The sequence below is a fragment of the Pelobates fuscus genome, chromosome 8, assembly GCF_036172605.1.
Source record: "Pelobates fuscus isolate aPelFus1 chromosome 8, aPelFus1.pri, whole genome shotgun sequence".
NCBI lineage: Eukaryota > Metazoa > Chordata > Amphibia > Anura > Pelobatidae > Pelobates > Pelobates fuscus.
In genome coordinates, this window is record NC_086324.1 from 55,804,247 (window position 1) to 55,821,916 (window position 17,670).

General features: G+C 46.3%; 1 protein-coding gene across 2 annotated transcripts in view; it reads right to left on the reverse strand.

Annotated features, from left to right (window-relative positions):
- Positions 1–17,670, reverse strand: part of LOC134571530 (caspase-8-like) — a 99,722-nt gene that overhangs the window by 53,634 nt on the left and 28,418 nt on the right. Inside the window, exon 1 of one of the 2 annotated variants that reach the window (XM_063429859.1) lies at positions 4,062–4,124. The exons of the other annotated variant lie outside the window; for it this stretch is intronic. The gene's annotated coding sequence lies outside the window, so the exon portion shown is untranslated. Of the gene's footprint in view, positions 1–4,061; positions 4,125–17,670 lie in introns of those variants that run through there. 2 annotated transcript variants of the gene reach the window in all.

The window sequence follows — 17,670 nt, forward strand, 5'->3', positions numbered from 1 at the left end:
ATGTGTATCTCTTGGTCTGCATGGGTATCTGTTTGTTTGTCTGGATGTGTATCTGAATGTTTGTCATTAAAGGACCACTATAGTGCCAGGAAAACAAACTGCCACTATATAGTCCTTAGGTCCCCCCACCATTGTGGCCCCCCTCCCACTGGGCTGAAAGGGTTAAAACCCCTTCAGCACTTACCTTTCTCCAGCGCCAGGCACCCTTGGCGCTGGGGGTCTCTCCGCCCTGATCCGCCTTTCAGCTCTGAATGCGCATGAGCGGCAAGAGCCGCGTGCGCATTCAAACCGCCCATAGGAAAGCATTCAATGCTTTCCTATGGACGTCCAGCGTCTTCTCACTGTGATTTTCATAGTGAGAATTGCGGAAGCGTCTCTAGCGGCTGTCAGTGAGACAGTTACTAGAGGCTGGATTAACCCTCAGTGAAACATAGCTATGTTTTCAGCTGCAGGATTAAAACTAGAGGGACCTGGCACCCAGACCACCTCAATGAGCTGAAGTGGTCTGGGTGCCTATAGTGGTCCTTTAGGTGTATGTGTATCTGCATGCACTGGCATACATACCGCAGTCGCAGGGGTCGCAGGCATGTGACCCCTGTGACCAGGTGTGGGCCGCCATGTGTTGTGGCCCTGGTCCACGCAGTGTAAGCACCAGGGGGGCCCATGGATCAGTTTTCGCCCCGGGGCCCTATGGATCGTGTATACGCCACTGCAAATACAGGCGCTTAATATGAATACAGTATAGTGGAGTTTTTCAGTTGCTAAGAACTCTCAGTTTATATCCCAATTCCACTATAGACAGGTTAAAACAAACAGACTAATTGTTTAGGTGATATCTATGCCCCACCACCTGAACACAAAAGTGCGAGTGCAGCGCTATATAAATTCTTACTTACCCCTTCAAATTGTATGGGGTAAAATCACATGTAAAAGAAGGGAGAGATATACAAAATAGCTCAATATAGTTTGTACATATACAATAGGAATGAGTAAATCTATATATGGTCACACTCACATTTGTTAGAGCCTTTTTCAAAGTGGTATAGGCTCTAAACACTGTAGCTTTTAGGGACATTTCAGGTGGCTCCTAGACCTTCTTCTGTGGTGATTTTTCTTTTACAGATATATATGAATAGGAAAAAAAACACAGCAATCTGGGTGCAGATTGTATAAACCAAATGGATAGAAATAACCAAATATAGCAAGAAATTTGCTCACCTTTTTTTGGAGCCTAATTATATAACTGGCTCCCAACTCTGCGCACAGTGTCAGATTATAGGGTGACACTTCCCTGTGGGAACCTGGAATTCCAAAGTAATAAAGTTCTACAATCTGTCAAAGATACACAAAGTTAAAAAAAAAAAAAACACCTGGGAGACCAATTGTCTCTGGAATAGATTACATTTCCAGCAGACTATCAGAATATAATGCAAAATGTCTCCAACCCATTGTACAAACTACTGCTAGCCATCTAAAAGATACAGTCAACATTTTACAAATTCCTGATAAAATTAAATGGGGGGGGCGGGGCCGGACCGCCGACGGGATCAGACACGTTTTGTCTGAGCTCCCGCTTTGAGGCCCGAAAACGGAGCAAACTGGGGGCACAAATCTTAATAGCCACCCGCACCAACTACCACCCTGATCCCCAGAACCTGGGGTTCGAGGGGATACCCCACAAGCTGCCCTCCGTAACCCGATGAAGGCCCGAGGCGTGAGGAGCTTGAGCCGGGACGAGACGGCCGCTCTCCCGGGTCTCCAGCCGGTGTCCGGCGTCCCCCCCCCCTCTGGACCGGGGGGGTCATCCCGGTCTGCCCGCACAAGCAGCAACTCCTGTCATGTATCCGACACGCGGGGACGAAACAACCACCCTGCTGCAGACAACTCACCAGCGGTATTTCCCAAAATGGCCGTCACCCGCCGGCAACAGGTACGAGCTGGAGCGGTCAAAGCTGACTGACGGGAGGCCCCCACTGAGGAGACTGTTCAGGCAGTGTGGTTCAACGACAGGCAAGCTGGCGCAGAGGCATTAGCTGTCACTGACCACAAATGGATCCCTTTTGACCACTCTGCATTTCTGGCCTCCACATGTGCCCAAAGTCCTAACCCCACAAGATGGCGGATCATCGTGCAGGTGCACCACAAGACACCCAGACGCAGTGCAGCCTCCTACTCTTAAGAAAGGTGCATATCTGCATGAAACATGCCCATTGCAGAGCGATCGACGACCTCCCCATAGACTGGGCATTGAATGCAGGGATATGAAGACCCGGACGGCTTGCAGGCAAGTTCCAGTGATGGCGCTGGCAGACCCGGTTTAACCTGGCGGTCACCTGATATGATCCAGCTTACATGGACTTAAGTTTATATTCTCTCGATCATAAAATTGTTACTATCTTGTTATAATGTACCAAAAAAGTGCAGCTTCTCTGAGTACCACACTGTCAGTACCAGTACCTAATTCATGTGCGATATTGTGGACTCTTGTAGGCCTGTCTCACAAGCTTGTTAATTTAGCATGATATACAATATGATCAGGCTTTTCAGTCCACTAGGTTGGCGTTTAGCGCAACACCGCGCCCCACACTGGAGACTCGCTAGTCTGGCTTAGCATGTATACCTAACCGCCACTTTTAAGCCCTCATCATTTTCTAATACTAGCAACATGGCATAGGGATACACTAATAATCGTTCTTCGACCCTAGCGGCTTGTTTGCACACACATCCACTAAATAACACGTATAACCTGTCAGTTCAGTGATGTTGTGTAACTAATTTACATAGACCTTCGGATACCTGTTGTCGGTAGCGTTGACTACTAGTAATACCTAACGTTGGCAGCGCTTGTTACCACTATTGAAAAGCTATCTTATAATCTATAATACGACTAAATAGCATGATCTAAGCCTGTTCATAAATCTAAAAATAGTGCATTGTACTACCATACCCTAATGCTTTCCATGTTGTCACTCTTTGTTTTAGAAACATGCATGCGGATTGCCTTTGGGGTACCACGTGCCTGACTGTTACCACTATATGCACTGCAAAAATAAAGAATTAAAAAAAAAAAAAAATTAAATGGGAACTAGACTATTTCCTGGTGACATCAGATATGAGTTCCCTGTATACAATAATCAATCATAAAAAAGGATGTGAAGCTACTGAATTTTTCGAAATCACAAAAATGTCCTAATGATCAAATAAATGTTATCATGCAGGGGATAAAGTTGATTTTAAACAACAATTATTTTTGGTTTCAGGAAGATTTTTATCTTCAGATCTGCGGTACGGCTATGGGAACCAGATTTGCACCCATCTATGCCAATCTTTTTATGGCATACTGGGAAAACTCTTTTTTACCAAAATAATAGGTGGAGTGGAAATCGGGTCTCATAACATAGATATATCAATGATATCTTTTTCATCTGGAAAGGAACCGAAGAAGATTTAAATCTATTTTTACATTATTTAAATAACAATGATTGGGGTATAATTTTAACAAGTGTTTTTAGTGATTTAGAAGTCAATTTTCTACACATTTAAATTTTTATAGAAATCAATAAAATTAATACCAAGACGTTTTTAAAAATCGGTTGATGTAAACAATTATATACAGCTCAATAGCTGTCACTTTTCACCTTGGCTGAAAACGTGCTAAAGTCACAGTTTCTCAGAATAAGGAGAAACTATTCAAATATGGATAATTATCTCAGTCAAGCAAACAAAATAAAAGGCAATTTTATAGAAAAGGGATATGATCCAGCCCAGTTAGAAAACTCAATACAAGATATAAAAAGCAAGGACCGAATGTCCCTTCTAAATTACAAATCTAAGGCACAGAGTGGAACCAAATTAGAAGTTCCCTTTATATGCAATTTCAACAGGAATGAAAAGCAAATTAAGAGAATAATAGCCAAATTCTGGCCAATATTAAGAAGGGATCCTACATTATTTAATATTCTTCAAGAAAAAACGAAAATTGAGTTTAGAGGAGAAAAAAGTTTGAAGCAAATTTTGTTAAAAAAAACATATAAAAGCTAATGCTCCAAAAAAATTCTTACAACAAAAAGGTTTCTTCAGGTGTGGACTTTGTTTAGCATGCAGAAATACTAAAAGTAAGAAGACACACATAAAAAAATTTGAAGATCCACATGATAAAAATAAAGTTTATAAAATTCAAGACACGATCACCTGTTTTTCAAAAAGTGTCATATACCTTTTAACCTGCACATGCCACTTATGCTATGTAGGGAGAACCAAACGCCACCTAAATGTAAGAATGAATGAGCAACATAGTGTTTCAAAAGACTTCAAAGAAGTGCATAATATTGATCCTCAAGTTTTTAACTTTAAGGCTATTCAGAAAGTCAAATATAACTGTCGAGGAGATGATAATATAAAACAACTGGGAAAGTGGAATTTTCAACCTCAACACTTTACGTCCATCAGGCTTGAATGAAGATTTAGAATTATACCATTTCTTATAAAGTTTTATAGTGATCAACAATGTGTATTTTATATTTTTATACCATTAAGGTATTTTTAAAGTGGAATTCTTATTGTTTTTATGTTAAGAATAAATACTCTGTACTTAGGTTACAAATGCTTTTATTGTGATGTCCTTATTTTCAAGATATGTGTCAATTAATGGTTTTAATGTATCTTTTCTCTTTACGTTGATACATACATATGGATCTATATATCCCTGAGAATATAAAATTAACTGATTTTGCGATGTCCGAGCAACCGGATATGAAACACAGGGACATCTAGACCGGAGCGATATGGGTAATGTAGTCTTTCAGGACGAAACACAATTATACGTCACTTCCGGGTTGAAGTGAAAGATACAAACGCCCAACGAATATATATCATAATGACGAACTCCCCAATGATAGGAAGAATGGAAGATAAAGGAGGAGCCACCCAGCATTTATAAATGAAGCCGGGAACGACTGATTATACACCAATTGAAAAAGCCTTAACGGCGAAACGCATCTTGGACAAATTCTGATGGAAAGGACTTTATTATTTATTGTTTTTTTTTTTTAAGTGTTAGTATTTTTTATGCTCTGTTTTAAACCTTTTTTATTACGGAATACATTTCCTCAATAAGTCCCTCTCTCCATCTTCACTTTAATACATTGGAATTCTGGGTTCCCACAGGGAAGTGTCACCCTACAATCGGACACTGTGCACAGAGTTGGGAGCCAGTTATATAAACAGGCTCCCAAAAAGGTGAGCAAATTTCTTGCTATATTTGGTTATTTCTATCCATTTGGTTTATACAATCTGCACTCAGATCGCTGTGTTGTTTTCATTTCCATATATACATGTAAAAGAAAAATCAGCACAGAAGAAGGTCTAGGAGCCACCTAAAATGGTCCTAAAAGCTACAGTGTTTAGAGCCTATACCCCTTTGACAAATGTGAGTGCGACCATATATAGATCTACTCATTTCCTACTGTATATGTACAAACTATATTGAACTATTTTGTATATCTCTCCCTTCTTTTACATGTGATTTTACCCCATACAATTTGAAGGGGTTATTAAGAATTTATATAGCGCTGTTTTGTGTTTAGGTGGTGGGACATATCACCTAAACAATTAGTCTGATTGTGTTACTCAGACCTGCATTCTCCAGACCAGCAAACTGATAAAACTTCGACATTTGTAGCGATGGCTACACTTGCTGATGATTAATGAATCAAGGTCATTTGATTAGCAGCACCTGTCTTCCTCTTAACTCCTATGGAAGCAGTAAGGGTATACTTAGTTTTTCACACACGGTGTCGCCATTTTGACTTTATTTTTGTTAACTATACCATTACAGGGTGTTGTTGCTCATCTGAAGTTGTATTTACATAATTTTAAAACAGATATAATATTACCACACTCAAACATAATGAAAAAACAAAAGGAATGTAAAAAAGTATATAAAACAGAAAAATATTTTTTTTTAAATAAAAAAAATCAATGCCCAAGATAAATAAACTCATTGCTAGCTAGCAATATAAACTACATGCCACGATGTAAGGATTTTGGTATGTGAAGGGGGGAAGACAAGCACATTTGGCAGCAGCCCAGAGTTCCAGAGCTTAAGGAGGTTAGCCCACTGACTACAAGAGATTCATCCCTTTGCTTCAAATATCATATAGGAACAAGCGTTACAGCTCCTAAGGGCTTGGTGAGATCCAAGTCATGATAACAGTATTCTAATCTATCTCATACAACAAAAGCACTATTTCTAGTATTTCTAGAATATTTTTAAAATTTCTTAATGCTCTACAGTTTTTTGTTTTTTCGTTTTTTTTTTGTGTATCGATGTAGGTCTTATATGTCAGTCGCTTCACATTTTTCATTCTTTTCGGTTTTTACAAATGTGGAATATAACTGAGGGACATTACCTACAATCCGCATACACAAATGATAACACATACAAGAAACTACATAACAAAAATGAATCTTCCTTAAAGGAACACTATAGTCACCTAAATTACTTTAGCTAAATAAAGCAGTTCTAGTGTATAGATCAGCGGTTCCCAAAGTGTGGGTCGCGACCCACTGGTGGGTCGCAGGGCGATCCCCAGTGGGTCGCGCTGACCCACACATCCAGGGCCGCCGGCAGTCAGGCAGACTGACACCAGGAAGGAGCCCGGCGGTTTGCCCTGTATGCCGCCGGGCTCTCTCCAATCAGTCTGCCCAGCAGCTCCGGTCTGCAGCTCCGCCGGGTGCAGAGCTGCAGACCGTGTGATAGAAGTCTCGCGAGCTCCCAGAGCGTTACCATGGCAACACTCAGGGAGCTCGCGAGACTTTTATTACACTGTCTGCAGCTCTGCACCCGGCGGAGCCGAGACAGGAGAGTTACCCCACCGGACCACCAGGGAGACACTGGACCACCAGGGATGTTTAAAGAAGGTAGGGCACAGAGCCCAAACAATGCCCCCCCACTCCAATGTAACCCCTTCTCTGTCTACCCCCCACCCTCCACCCACTGTAACCCCTTCTCTGCCCCCCTCCCCCTGTAACCCCTTCTCTGTCTGCCCCCCTCCCCCCGTAACCCCTTCTCTGCCTGCCCCCCTCCCCCCCCTCCCCCCACTGTAACCCCTTCGCTGCCTGCCCTCCCCCCCAATGTAACCCCTTCTCTGTCTGCCCCCCTGTAACCCCTTCTCTGCCTGCCCCCCTCCCCCCCAATGTAACCCCTTCTCTGTCTGCCCCCCTCCCCCCAATGTAACCCCTTCTCTTTCTGCCCCCCTCCCCCCCAATGTAACCCCTTCTCTGTCTGCCCCCTGTAACCCCTTCTCTGCCTGCCCTCCTCCCCCCCACTGTAACCCCTTCTCTGCCTGACCCCCTCCCCCCCAATGTAACCCCTTCTCTTTCTGCCCCCCTGTAACCCCTTCTCTGCCTGCCCCCCTCCCCCCCAATGTAACCCCTTCTCTTTCTGCCCCCTCCCCCTGTAACCCCTTCTCTGCCTGCCCTCCTCCCCCCCCCACTGTAACCCCTTCTCTGTCTGACCCTTCCCCCCAATGTAACCCCTTCTCTGCCTGCCCTCCCCCCCACTGTAACCCCTTCTCTGCCTGCCCCCCTCCCCCCACTGTAACCCCTTCTCTGCCTGCCCTCCCCCCCACTGTAACCCCTTCTCTGCCTGCCCTCCTGCCCCCACTGTAACCCCTTATCTGCCTGCCCTCCTCCCCCCCCACTGTAACCCCTTCTCTGCCTGCCCCCCACTGTAACCCCTTCTCTGCCTGCCCCCCTCCCCCCACTGTAACCCCTTCTCTGCCTGCCCCCTCCCCCACTGTAACGCCTACTCTGCCTGCCCTCCCCCCCTGTAACCCCTTCTCTGCCTGCCCCCTCCCCCACTGTAACGCCTACTCTGCCTGCCCTCCCCCCCTGTAACCCCTTCTCTGCCTGCCCTCCCCCCACTGTAACCCCTTCTCTGCCTGCCCTCCCCCCCTGTAACCCCTTCTCTGCCTACCCCCCACTCTAACCCCTTCTCTGCCTACCCTCCCCACTGTAACCCCTTCTCTGCCTACCCCTCCACTGTAACCCCTTCTCTGCCTACCCTACCCACTGTAACCCCTTCTCTGCCTACCCCCACTGTAACCCCTTCTCTCCCTGCCCCCTCCCCCACTGTAACCCATTCTCTGCCTACCCCCACTGTAACCCCTTCTCTGCCTACCCCCCCCCACTGTAACCCCTTCTCTCCCTGCCCCTCTCCCCACACTGTAACCTTTTCTCCCCCTGCCCCCCCCCCACTGTCGCCTTTTCTCCCCCTGCCCCCCCCACACTGTAACCCTTTCTCCCCCTGCCCACCCACTGTAACCCTTTCTCACACTGCCCCCCACACTGTTACCAGTACACACACTCCCTCCCACACTGTCACCCTCACCTCCTGTCTCTGCGTGTCCTTTTGTGACAGTGTGTGTGTGTATTTGTGTGTCTGTGTGTATCTGTGTACATGAGTGTCTGTGTATCTGTGTGTGGGAAACTAAGTGTCATTGTGTGTATCGCTGTGTCAATGTGTGTATTTGTGTGTCTGTGTCTGTGTGTATACACTGCACACATACTCCATACAAAAACCATGCTTACATTGAAACACACATTGTGTATATGTATATTTTATAAACACAATATACACACACTGCATCCACTACACACACACACACACTGCAATCAAACGCAAACATTACATACAAATACACCCCTGCATTAAAACACTAAAATGATCTACAAACACCCCTTCATTCAAACACCAACACTACACACAAAAAGCACACCTGCATTTAAAGTCCTACACTACATATACAAACACCCCTGCATTCAGATGCAAACATTACAAACAAGTACACCACTACATTCCAATAGCAACAGTACATACAAATACACTCATACATGCACACATATACTTAATACAAAAACATGCATTCAAACACTGCTCACAAATATAACCCTGCAATGATGTGCAAATGGTAGATCTCCATCTGGCATATTATTGTTGAAGTTCTCCGACAGATGGAGATCTACCTTTTGGCCACACTTTCACTAGATGGGGGCCCAGAAAACATACTTGCACCACGGTCCTCTCTACATTAGTTCCACCACTAGGATAATCAACGTGAGGTGCCTGGATGAAAGAGCAGGACAACAAAATTTCTGATTCTGAGTTTGTGAGTAAGCAGTTGTATGTCTCTAAAACTGATTGCCACTGTAACGGATCACCTGGCACCCCGACCGGGCACCTCCGTTAATGGATGCTCCTAGCGCTTCCTGAGGGCTCCAAGCACTCTGGCAGACACCATAATCACCGAATCCGAGAAACCTTTAAATTCTCCCAAGCGTATGAATGCTGTAGACCATTGAATAGGAACCATACGAATAGGCTTGTACTCCTAGCAGTCAACTGGAACAGCATACATTAAATCCTTCCCCCAATAATGAGACGACACATCACTTTGAGGGTAAAACAGGAACTCTGGACTGGCTCATCCAGCCTGGCTTTTATTACACTTGTACACTTACAGGCCACACCCAGGGGGAGGCATAAAATCACCAATCACACATCTGGTGCAACCCACACATTCCCTCCCCTCAGATAAACAGTTAAACCAATTATTACATACAATAAAAATACAGTTTTTACACACACACTGTAACTTTAAAACCATACATCCAATTTCAATAAAAGTTGCATATTCAGACTCAGCATACATCAACCATAAACACTTCCAAAAATCAGCCAAATCCCTCCAGTGGATCAAAAGTTAGCTGGAAGTCCCTTTATGACCGACCGCAAGCACAATTTCCTGCCCAAAACAGTTCCATAGATTTGGGCTGTGCGGTCGGTCAATTTCATGCGAAAAAATGACTAAGTCCCATTTCGAACGGGACTTAGTCTCTGGAGCTGCAAGTTCCGTATGGGAGAAGGTAAGGGTCAGCGGTGTTCGGCAGAATGTGTAGCCGATTTTAGTTCCACAGAATCTTTAACATACACCGCTGACCGCATTCGAATGACCAAAATGGCCGCCGCCACGTGTTCGGCTGCCGAATGGCGGCCACCCAGCGCTCGGCAATTAACCTGCAGTAACCTCACAGCCTGGGAGGTAAATTGCCTGCACACTTTAACTTCTGGGTGGTCCGCCTGTGTGGTACTTGGTTCAGTAAGCCCTATTTACTGAACCAAGTGGGGGAAAGCCAGGAACAAGTTATTTTACAGGTCTGGGGACATAGTCTTAAAGGGACATTGTTCACCAAAGTTACAAGATGTCCCCAGCCGGTTCTTAAAGGGCCATACACACCAAATAAAAGTCCATACGTTTTCAGGGGCCATAGTCTTAAAGGGTATTGTTACCCAAAGTCTCAATATGTCCCCAGACAGTTCTTAAAGGGCCAGCAGCAGTACAATAGAATACCATTCACTGTGCTTAAAGGGCCAGTAGCCGCCATATAAAGTACAATATGCCCCAAATAACCCAGGGGCCATAGTCAGTAGGTAGGAGGCTAGCAAACAGGCTTCTCCAGGGCCCAGTGGCGAGGTTGGTTTCGCCACAGCCACGATGTGTAAAGTTTCTGCCTCTAAAACTGCCATGATATATCAAAATTATGCCTCTAAAACTGCCATGTTATGCCAATTTTATGCATCTAAAGCTGATTGCCATGGTGTGCCAATTTTATGCATCTGACTGTTTGCAATGGTGTGCCAATTGAATGCTTCTGAAACTGATTGCCATGATGTGCCACGTTTATGCATCTAAAGCTGATTGCCATGGTGTGCCAAGTTTATGTATTTAAAGCTGTCATGATGTTCCAATTGTATGCCTCTAAAACTGATTGCCATGATGTACCAATTTTATGCATCTAAAACTGATTGCAATGGTATGCCAATTGTATGCATCTAAAGCGGATTGCCATGGTGTGCCAATTGTATGCATCTAAAGCGGATTTCCACGGTGTGCCAATTGTATGCTTCTGAAGCTGATTGCCATGATGTGCCAAGTTTATGCATCTAAAAGTGATTGCCATGATATGCCAAGTTTATGCATCTAAAGCTGATTGCCATGGTGTGCCAAGTTTATGTATTTGAAGCTGTCATGATGTTCCAATTGTATGCCTCTATAACTGATTGCCATGATGTACCACTTTTATGCATCTAAAAGTGATTGCAATGGTATGCCAATTGTATGCTTCTGAAGCTGATTGCCATGATGTGCCAAGTTTATGCATCTAAAAGTGATTGCCATGATATGCCAAGTGTATGCATCTAAAGCTGATTGCCATGGTGTGCCAATGGTATGCATCTGACTGTTTTCCATGGTGTGCCAATTGAATGCTTCTGAAGCTGATTGCCATGATGTGCCAAGTTTATGCATCTAAAAGTGATTGCCATGATATGCCAATTTTATGCATCTAAAGCTGATTGCCATGGTGTGCCAATTGAATGCTTCTGAAGCTGATTGCCATGGTGTGCCAAGTTTATGTATTTAAAGCTGTCATGATGTTCCAATTGTATGCCTCTAAAACTGATTGCCATGATGTACCAATTTTATGCATCTAAAACTGATTGCAATGGTATGCCAATTGTATGCATCTTAAGCGGATTGCCATGGTGTGCCAATTGTATGCATCTAAAGCGGATTTCCACGGTGTGCCAATTGTATGCTTCTGAAGCTGATTGCCATGATGTACCAAGTTTATGCATCTAAAAGTGATTGCCATGATATGCCAATTTTATGCATCTAAAGCGGATTGCATTGGTGTGTCAATTGTATGCATCTAAAGCGGATTTCCACGGTGTGCCAATTGTATGCATCTAAAGCGGATTGCTATAGTTTGCCAATTGTATGCCTCTAAAGCGGTTTGCCATGGTGTGCCAATTGTATGCCTCTGAAGCGGATTGCCATGGTGTTCACTTTTTTAAAATACGCATTAAAAGCAAGTGGGTCTCGAAAAATTACCATTTTGAAAAGTGGGTCTCGGCCCATAAAAGTTTGGGAAGCCCTGGTATAGATCATTCCCCTGCAATTCACTGCTCAATTCACTGTCATTTAGGAGTTAAATCACTTTGTTTCTGTTTATGCAGCCCTAGCCACACCTCCCCTGGCTATGATTGACAGAGTCTGCATGAAAAAAAAAACTGGTTTCACTTTCAAACAGATGTAATTTACCTTAAATAATTGTATCTCAATCTTTAAATTGAACTTTAATCACATACAGGAGGCTCTTGCAGGGTCTAGCAAGCTATTAACATAGCAGGGGATAAGAAAATCTTAATTAAACAGAACTTGCAATAAAGAAAGCCTAAATAGGGCTCTCTTTACAGGAAGTGTTTATGGAAGGCTGTGCAAGTCACATGCAGGGAGGTGTGACTAGGGTTCATAACAAAGGGATTTAACTCCTAAATGGCAGAGGACTGAGCAGTGAGGCTGCAAGGGAATGTTCTATACACCAAAACTGCTTCATTAAGCTAAAGTTGTTCAGGTGACTATAGTGTCCCTTTAACCCCTTAAGGACGGAGAATGTGGCGAAACCAACCTCGCCACTGGGCCCTGGAGAAGCCTGTTTGCTAGCCTCCTACCTGCTGACTATGGCCCCTGGGTTATTTGGGGCATATTGTACTTTATATTGCTGCTACTGGCCCTTTAAAATCAGCAATGGATATATTGGGACTTTTGGGACTACTGTCCCTTTAAGACTGTGGAGCATATTCCAGTATACTGCCGTTAATATTACATATGTATTTATGTGTTGAGTTTAACCTGGGATATGTATGCAGCATTCACCTGATTGTTCGGTAGAATCACTCCATTCATTATATTGAGTGAAACTACCGAACAACCAGACCACCCAGGACTAAGTGTGCCTCCAATTACAGTTTGCAACAATGTTGCAAACGGGTAATTGGCAATCAGTGTAATGTATTCTTTGTCCTCTGGGTGGCCGCCATTCGGGAAACAAACACGTGGCGGCGGCCATCTTAAACTACCGAACAGCGATGTTTTGCCGTCGAGTGTCTGGAACTAAAATCGGACACTTGACTAGGCAAACACCGCTGAGACCTCCATACTTCCAGAAATTCGTATAGAAACTACCGAATGACCCGCCGTTCGGTAGAAAGAACCCCACAAACAAGGGAATTCATTCAAACCCTCTCCAGGCTCTATAACACAGGCAATTCGCCTGTTTTCATTCCCTTGTTTGTGACCGACCGCAGGGCCAAAATGCATGGAACTGTTTTCGGATACTTTACCCATGCGGTCGGTCAAATCTTTGGAACCTCATATCTCCCGAACCATTCATCCGAATTACTTGAATTTTGGATATGTTGTCCCCCTGAATAAGGGCTATCCAGCGATGCTGGATTTAAAGGTGTACCCCCGGGTTTTGGGGTACATCCAGAACTTGGCTGAAAAAGTGTACCGGATAATTGAGTTTAATGTTATCTGAGGGGAGGGGATGTGTGGGCTGAACCATGTATGTGATTGGTTATTTTATGCCTCCCCCTGGGTGTGGCCTGTATGTGGATTAGTGTAATAAAAGCCAGGCTGGATGAGCCAGTCCAGAGTTCCTGTTTTACCCTCAAAGTGATGTGTCGTCTCATTATTGGGGGGAAGGATTTATGGCATGCTGTTCCAGTTGACTGCTAGGAGTACAAGCCTATTCGTATGGTTCCTATTCAATGGTCTACGGCATTCATATGCTTGGGAGAATTTAAAAGGTTTCCCGGATTCGGTGATTGTGGTGTCTGCCAGAGTGCTTGGAGTCCTCAGGAAGCACTAGGAGCATCCATTAACGGAGGTACCCAGTCGGGGTGCCAGGTGATCCGTTACAGAGTCAATTGTACAAATTCTTATCAAAGCAAAATCTGGAATTTGGGGGCGTGGCCTGGACGCTGAGGAAGATGGCAGCATAGACCTAGAGCTCCCTGTAAGGCTCCGCTAAATCACCGCCTAAAGCACACTTTCACCCCGAAAATGGGCAAAACAAATAAACCCTCTCAACCCCCTAAGCAAGCGGACATCCCCAGGAGGTCTCAAAACCCCTCCATGAGGCACTTCTTGACCGCACAAGCGGACGCAGACCCTCAGGCCTACACGAGCCAAACGGCCCCAGAGGACCCGCTCCCACTTACACCAAGCGGAGACGGGACCATGGCGGACAACCTGCCTACCGATCCAGCCGCCCACCACCCAGACTGGATGGAAATGCTACGCAACTTGCCCACAAAGGCCGACTTAAAAGCGGCCAACTCGGAACTCCGCACCTCCATCTCAACGGAGCTCCAAACGCTCAAGGAGGAAATCCGAGGCCTACACCAGCGAGTAGCCCAAGTGGAGGCGGATTGCGACCACATGTCAGCGGCGCAATCTGCGAACACGGACACGCTACGACTCCACACCCTCCAACTACAGCAAATGGCGGGCCACATGGAAGACCTAGACAATCGCGGCAGGAGGCAAAATATTAGAGTCCGGGGGATCCCCGAGGAAGCGGACAACTCCACCCCAGTACAGACCACGCTGACCGGTCTTTTTAACTCCATACTAGGCCGCACACAACATGATCCCATTGACTTTATACGGGCACATAGGGCTCTACGGCCCAAAGGTCCGGAAGGGACCCCACCGCGCGACATCATATGCTGTCTGATGAGTTACCAACTCAAGGAGGACATACTCAGAAAGGCCAGAGACGCAGGAACGGTACACCTTGGTGATACCGAGGTACAACTCTTTCCCGACTTGGCACCTGCCACGCTGGCTTATAGGCGAGCATTACGCCCCTTCACCAAACAATTACAAGCAAATAAGCTGCGCTACCGCTGGTGCTTCCCCACGGGGCTACAAGTACAGACACCAAATGGCCCCTTCCTGATGAAGGACAGACAAGACCTAAATGCCCTAGCAGCAGAACTCCAAATCACGCCGGCACCCTTACAGTGGCCGGACCCGTTAGCACCATACACGCCTGCTCGAGGGGCTCCACCCCAACCACAGAATACGCAGACCCGGAGAACTACGCGGCAACAGGCGCTGAGGCCCTCGGGGGCCCAACTTTGAAGGGACCGACGACACGCGCCAAGATGGCGGACGACATCGGCCGACCACCACCAGTAGAGACTCCCCTACCACAATAGCAGAACTCTAACCTGACACGGACTATCACAACTCACATGGACTCCCCATACCTGGACACGAGGAATACCCACCTTGAAGATAATACCTAACGATCTGTCTAGAACTTTGACACCCCTCCTCTGGAGACACCCGCCCTCGGAACTATGAAACCCCGGGTGCGGCCCGGACTTTGCAAACCATTCGATATATCACAGGACTGCCGCCCCCGGCCACAACCGAGACGACGCCCATACCGAAGGACTCGCAAGTATATGCTGGACTTTTGGCAAGGGACTAGCCCAACCACTTGGGGAGGGAGCGAGGGTTGAAGGGTAGGAAGGTAAAGCCCGAAAGTAACAGACTACGCAAGGGCCGGGAGGGAGACGGGCACAAGATGGGGCCGACTGGGCTGGGCAAACGCTTCTCCTACACCGACCCGTGATGAACCCAGCAGGAGCGGGCGGGAGAGGAGAGGTGTGGGCCCGGCTCACTCGGGAACTGACAGGGCCGCTATCGACCCGTAGAGGAGGAGGATAGAGGAGGGAGGAGGGGGGGACATTCCATGAAGCCTAGAGAGCAGATACACAGGAAAGGGGACCGCATGTCACCCCATACGGACCACCTCACACATAGGCTCCAACACATGCCCAGACCACTCAAGATACCCCTCCAGAGCACGGAAGAGCTGACAGGGCACAGGGGCACCTCTCACCACGAGCTAGGGTCACTGGGAATAACTGGGGGCAGGGAGTGATTTATAACCAACTTTGTAGGTATTTGCTGCAGCAACACCATGGTATTACGGCACCACTATCTTAAGGTGGAGGGGGAGGGTGAGCGGGGGGGTCGGCCGGCCCATAAAGCCGCGCAGAAATAACTTGAATGTTTATGAAGGTTTACTTGTGTTATTTGTATTCTCCAATCATTTCAGAACGCGCTACCTCTCTGACCAAACTATAACGCTCTGTATAGACATAATTCTATAGCGCGGCATTGGTTTTATTTATTGTATAGACATTGCAAGCTTGAGGGTAAATAGAATCGTTTAATGTATGATTTATTGTTTCTTGTTCTTATGTTATTTGAAGATATGCCCAGGGTGACGACCCGACCACAGAGACGTCCAAAGGCGGAGACAGCCACATACGATCACGACTTGAGCCAATGAACAGGGAGGCACGGGAGGCAGACATCCCCAGACCACCTAGACTAGGAAGAGATCGAGACCCGGACCACCTGGGGGAGGAGTTTCCCACGTGGTCACGACATTTCTCGGTGTTCCTCCCACACCCCGACGGGATAGGCGCCACATCCAGGTGAGTGGGGCACTGGGCGCGCAAAACGGCCCGGGCCCACACATACACCTCGACGCCATAACCCTAACGTCACCCAGGTGACGGTTATTTCCTACACCTACTTACCCCCTTACTTCCCGACACCCTCCCCACCTTCCCCACCCCCCCTCCCATCCTACGCCCCGAGACTGACCGACTGCAGACGTAGACACACACACTACCACACACCAAACATGTCACTCACACCAGCAAACCTCACATTAGTGTCCATCAATACCAAAGGGCTTAATAAACCTGAAAAGAGGTCGACTACACTACGCGAACTACACACTCTAAAAGCGTCCATAGCATACATACAGGAGACCCACTTTAGAGAAGGGGCACGACCCCGCTTCCACGACCACAGATTCCCGAAGGGGTTTTATAGCGACTTCCAGGGGGGAAAGGCACGGGGGGTCGCGATCCTCATGCACAAAAGAGTCCCCTTCATAGAAGAAGAGATACTGACGGACAGGGAAGGCAGGTACTTATTCGTGAAAGGGAAGATTGTAGACCAAACTTACACTTTTGCTAACATCTACGCCCCCAACCAGAGACATTATAGGTTCCTATCCCACATGTTGCGCAAACTTCAGAAATTTGCGGAAGGAATACTCATCCTAGGAGGTGATTTTAACGTAGCTATGGACCCAAGATGGGACACCTCATCGGGGACATCTCACATCCCGACCCAACACTTAACAGCACTTAAAACTCTCCTATCTAAACAAAAACTAATTGACTGCTGGAGGGCGCACCACCCAGATGAAAGAGATTATACTTTCTTCTCCCACCCCCACAACACCTACACCAGGATTGACTACTTCTTTATGACTCACTTCCACCTTCCCTTAGTGGAGCGAGCGGAGCTAGGCACAGTGACGTGGTCGGACCATGCACCTATCTCCATCACGATAACATCCCCGATGCACAGACCAAGGGTGACCAAATGGCGCCTGAATGAACACTTGCTAACACAACCGGACATTAAGGCAGACATTGGCACCATACTAAGAGAATACTTCACCTTAAACACACCCGAACAAACGACACCGACCATACTCTGGGAGGCACATAAGAGTGTAGTGAGAGGCCACTTCCTCCAAAAAGGAGCCTTGCTGAAAAAGCGAAGGGAAGCGGAAATATCCGCAATACTCACCGAAATCCAGGAGATAGACACACAAAACAAGGGCACCCAAACACACGCACTACAAGACAAACTT